We start from the raw sequence: 6,003 nt of genomic DNA on the forward strand, positions 1-6,003 counted from the left end.
GAGACTGTGATCCGGCTGTATAGAGCTCTGGTGACATCACATCTGGATACTGTGTCCTGTTCTGGAGACGTCATCTAACAAAGGACATTGATAAAATAGAACAAGTCCAAAGACGGCTACAAAAATGGTGGAGGGTGAGAGGGATAAATCATATCAGGAAAGACTGAAGGATTTCTATCTGTATAGTCTGGGGGAAGAAGGGAAATGGGGGACATGATGGAAACCTTTATATATGTTACAGGAGGAAGAAGGGAAAGGGAGGACATGATGGAAACCTTTATATATGTTACAGGGGGAAGAAGGGAAAGGGAGGACATGATGGAAACCTTTATATATGTTACAGGAGGAAGAAGGGAAAGGGGGGACATGATGGAAACCTTTATATATGTTACAGGAGGAAGAAGGGAAAGGGAGGACATGATGGAAACCTTTATATATGTTACAGGGGGAAGAAGGGAAAGGGAGGACATGATGGAAACCTTTATATATGTTACAGGAGGAAGAAGGGAAAGGGGGGACATGATGGAAACCTTTATATATGTTACAGGAGGAAGAAGGGAAAGGGAGGACATGATGGAAACCTTTATATATGTTACATGAGGAAGTAGGGAAAGGGAGGACATGATGGAAACCTTTATATATGTTACAGGAGGAAGAAGGGAAAGGGGGGACATGATGGAAACCTTTATATATGTTACAGGAGGAAGAAGGGAAAGGGAGGACATGATGGAAACCTTTATATATGTTACAGGGGGAAGAAGGGAAAGGGAGGACATGATGGAAACCTTTATATATGTTACAGGAGGAAGAAGGGAAAGGGGGGACATGATGGAAACCTTTATATATGTTACAGGAGGAGGAAGAAGGGAAAGGGAGGACATGATGGAAACTGATATATATGTTACAGGAGGAAGAAGGGAAAGGGGAGGACATGATGGAAACCTTTACATATATGTAACAGGAGGAAGAAGGGAAAGGGAGGACATGATGGAAACCTTTATATATGTTACAGGAGGAAGAAGGGAAAGGGAGGACATGATGGAAACCTTTATATATGTTACAGGGGGAAGAAGGGAAAGGGAGGACATGATGGAAACCTTTATATATGTTACAGGGGGAAGAAGGGAAAGGGAGGACATGATGGAAACCTTTATATATGTTACAGGAGGAAGAAGGGAAAGGGGGGACATGATGGAAACCTTTATATATGTTACAGGAGGAAGAAGGGAAAGGGAGGACATGATGGAAACCTTTATATATGTTACAGGAGGAAGAAGGGAAAGGGGGGGACATGATGGAAACCTTTATATATGTTACAGGAGGGAAGAAGGGAAAGGGACATGATGGAAACCTTTATATATGTTACAGGAGGAAGAAGGGAAAGGGAGGACATGATGGAAACCTTTATATATGTTACAGGAGGAAGAAGGGAAAGGGAGGACATGATGGAAACCTTTATATATGTTACAGGAGGAAGAAGGGAAAGGAGGACATGATGGAAACCTTTATATATGTTACAGGGGGAAGAAGGGAAAGGGAGGACATGATGGAAACCTTTATATATGTTACAGGGGGAAGAAGGGAAAGGGAGGACATGATGGAAACCTTTATATATGTTACAGGAGGAAGAAGGGAAAGGGAGGACATGATGGAAACCTTTATATATGTTACAGGAGGAAGAAGGGAAAGGGGGGACATGATGGAAACCTTTATATATGTTACAGGAGGAAGAAGGGAAAGGGAGGACACGATGGAAACCTTTATATATGTTACAGGAGGAAGAAGGGAAAGGTAGGACATGATGGAAACCTTTATATATGTTACAGGGGGAAGAAGGGAAAGGGAGGACATGATGGAAACCTTTATATATGTTACAGGAGGAAGAAGGGAAAGGGGGACATGATGGAAACCTTTATGTATGTCACAGGAGGAAGAAGGGAAAGGTAGGACATGATGGAAACCTTTATATATGTTACAGGAGGAAGAAGGGAAAGGGAGGACATGATGGAAACCTTTATATATGTTACAGGGGGAAGAAGGGAAAGGGAGGACATGATGGAAACCTTTATATATGTTACAGGAGGAAGAAGGGAAAGGGAGGACATGATGGAAACCTTTATATATGTTACAGAGGGAAGAAGGGAAAGGAGGGGACATGATGGAAACCTTTATATATGTCACAGGATATATGTCATCTACACCTGTGAGGGTACGCCGGGCTTCCAGGTTGCACTACATGAACAGTAAGAATTAGATTTATGGAAGAGCTCTATGATATCAGGCAGTGCAGCACCAGGGTCTCCTCAAGAGCCTCAGAACAGCTGAAGGTGTCTGTAGTGCCGGGGTCAGTGTGCCCCCTAGAGGTGAGGACAGGAAGCACTTACCTGTGAGAGGTGAGTTAGTGCTGTACTATTGGCTGGTATATAGTGTCCGTACATCTATATCATTCCATAGATATTTGTGGATCATGAATGATTTTTAGGGTACAAACCCACTTGACGTATTTGCTAACAACAAGCTTCACGCTTCAAAAATACGCAATTACGTATTTTAACGCAGAACAATGGTATAAAGACTGATTCACGCAGCAAATACGTCAAGTGGGTTTGTACCTATAATGTTGTTTTATTTTACTGCCTTTTGGGAAAGATGTAATCGCCCAGGAAATACGTCATTGTGTTTGTGGTAGTGGGCTATATATATATATCCATGACTAAGGGGGGTTATAGCCATGACTAAGGGGGGTTATAGCCATGACTAAGGGGGGTTATAGCCATGACTAAGGGGGGTTATAGCCATGACTAAGGGGGGTTATAGCCATGACTAAGGGGGGTTATAGCCATGACTAAGGGGGGTTATAGCCATGACTAAGGGGGGTTATAGCCATGACTAAGGGGGGTTATAGCCATGAATAAGGGGGGTTATAGCCATGAATAAGGGGGGTAATCCACCTGAAACGCGTTGGCCTCCTTTCCTGGGGTATCCTGATGCCTGACTGATGTTTTTATGGATCGTTTTTGAATAAAGTACAAGATTGGTTCCTGTTCACACGCTGATCCAAGCTTCTTTCTTTTCTGACCTACGGATTGTGCGGAACAGGAACCCTATGGAGCGGTGAGAACCCTATGGAGCGGTGAGAACCCTATGGAGCGGTGAGAACCCTATGGAGCAGTGAGAACCCTATGGAGCAGTGAGAACCCTAACCCTATTGAGCAGTGCGAACCCTATGGAGCGGTGAGAACCCTATGGAGCAGTGAGAACCCTATGGAGCAGTGAGAACCCTAACCCTATTGAGCAGTGCGAACCCTATGGAGCGGTGAGAACCCTATGGAGCGGTGAGAACACTATGGAGCGGCGAGAACCCTATGGAGCAGTGAGAACCCTATGGAGCAGTGAGAACCCTAACCCTATGGAGCAGTGCGAACCCTATGGAGCAGTGAGAACCCTAACCCTATGGAGCAGTGCGAACCCTATGGAGCGGTGAGAACACTATGGAGCAGTGAGAACCCTATGGAGCGGTGAGAACCCTATGGAGCGGTGAGAACCCTATGGAGCGGTGAGAACCCTAACCCTATGGAGAAGTGAGAACCCTATGGAGCAGTGAGAACCCTACCCCTATGGAGCAGTGCGAACCCTATGGAGCAGTGAGAACCCTATGGAGCGGTTAGAACCCTATGGAGCGGTGAGAACCCTATGGAGCGGTGAGAACACTATGGAGCAGTTAGAACCCTATGGAGCAGTGAGAACCCTATGGAGCGGTTAGAACCCTAACCCTATGGAGCAGTGAGAACCCTATGGAGCGGTGAGAACACTATGGAGCAGTAAGAACCCTATGGAGCAGTGAGAACCCTATGGAGCGGTGAGAACCCTATGGAGCGGTGAGAACCCTAACCCTATGGAGCAGTGAGAACCCTATGGAGCAGTGAGAACCCTATGGAGCGGTGAGAACCCTAACCCTATGGAGAAGTGAGAACCCTATGGAGCGGCAAGAACCCTAACCCTATGGAGCAGTGAGAACCCTATGGAGCGGTGAGAACACTATGGAGCAGTGAGAACCCTAAAGAGCAGTGAGAACCCTATGGAGCAGTGAGAACCCTATGGAGCAGTGAGAACCCTATGGAGCGGTGAGAACCCTAACCCTATGGAGCGGTGAGAACCCTATGGAGCGGTGAGAACCCTATGGAGCGGTGAGAACCCTAACCCTATGGAGCAGTGAGAACCCTATGGAGCAGCGAGAACCCTATGGAGAAGTGAGAACCCTATGGAGCGGCGAGAACCCTAACCCTATGGAGCAGTGAGAACCCTATGGAGCGGTGAGAACACTATGGAGCAGTGAGAACCCTATGGAGCAGTGAGAACCCTATGGAGAAGTGAGAACCCTATGGAGCGGTGAGAACCCTAACCCTATGGAGCAGTGAGAACCCTATGGAGCGGTGAGAACACTATGGAGCAGTGAGAACCCTATAGAGCGGTGAGAACCCTAACCCTATGGAGCGGTGAGAACCCTATGGAGCGGTGAGAACCCTATGGGGCAGCGAGAACCCTATGGAGCGGTGAGAACCCTATGGAGCAGCGAGAACCCTATGGAGCGGTGAGAACCCTAACCCTATGAAGCGGTGAGAACCCTATGGAGCGGCGAGAACCCTATGGAGCGGCGAGAACCCTATGGAGCGGTGAGAACCCTATGGAGCGGCGAGAACCCTATGGAGCGGCGAGAACCCTATGGAGCGGTGAGAACACTATGGATCGGTGAGCTGGCTGTTTCTCCTTTTGAGGTTTCTGAATGACATCAATGGGCGCCGGATCAGCTAGAGATGCAGGTGTATTCTCCGGGTGTGTTCTCCAGGTATATTCTCCGGGTGTGTTCTCCAGGTATATTCTCCGGGTGTATTTTCCAGGTGTATTCTTGGGGTATATTTTCAGGGTGTATTCTCGGGTGTGTTCTCCAGGTATATTCTCCGGGTGTGTTCTCCAGGTATATTCTCCGGGTGTATTTTCCAGGTGTATTCTCGGGGTATATTTTCAGGGTATATTCTCGGGTGTGTTCTCCAGGTATATTATCAGGGTGTGTTCTCTAGGTGTATTCTCTGGGTGTGTTCTCTGGGTGTATTTTCCAGGTGTATTCTCAGGGTGTGTTCTCCGGGTGTATTTTCCAGGTGTATTCTCAGAGTGTGTTCTCCAGCTATATTCTCTGGGTGTATTTTCCAGGTGTATTCTCAGGGTGTGTTCTCCGGGTGTATTTTCCAGGTGTATTCCCAGTGTGTTCTCCAGCTATATTCTCCGGGTGTATTTTCCAGGTGTATTCTCGGAGTATATTTTCAGGGTGTATTCTCGGGTGTGTTCTCCAGGTATATTCTCGGGGTGTATTTTCCAGGTGTATTCTCGGGGTATATTTTCAGGGTGTATTCTCGGGTGTGTTCTCCAGGTATATTATCGGGTGTATTTTCAGGGTGTATTCTCTGGGTGTGTTCTCCAGGTATATTCTCCGGGTGTATTTTCCAGGTGTATTCTCAGGGTATATTTTCAGGGTGTATTCTCCAGGTATATTATCGGGGTGTGTTCTCCGGGTGTATTTTCCAGGTGTATTCTCCGGGTGTGTTCTCCAGGTATATTCTCCGGGTGTATTTTCCAGGTGTATTCTCGGGGTATATTTTCAGGGTGTATTCTCGGGTGTGTTCTCCGGGTGTATTTTCCGGGTGTGTTCTCCAGGTATATTCTCCGGGTGTATTTTCCAGGTGTATTCTCGGGGTATATTTTCAGGGTGTATTCTCGGGTGTGTTCTCCGGGTGTATTTTCCAGGTGTATTCTCCGGGTGTGTTCTCCAGGTATATTCTCCGGGTGTATTTTCCAGGTGTATTCTCGGTGTGTATTTTCAGGGTGTGTTCTCCAGTGCCCACAGTCTCTCCTCTTCTTCTTTCAGTCTCTGATGTGGAAGCGTTTAGGAACTACAGCTCCGCAGCCATCAAGTGGAGACCATATCCGATTACAGAGCGGTCACCGAGT

The sequence above is a fragment of the Dendropsophus ebraccatus genome, chromosome 4 (assembly GCF_027789765.1).
Source record: "Dendropsophus ebraccatus isolate aDenEbr1 chromosome 4, aDenEbr1.pat, whole genome shotgun sequence".
In the NCBI taxonomy this organism is placed as follows: Eukaryota; Metazoa; Chordata; class Amphibia; order Anura; family Hylidae; genus Dendropsophus; species Dendropsophus ebraccatus.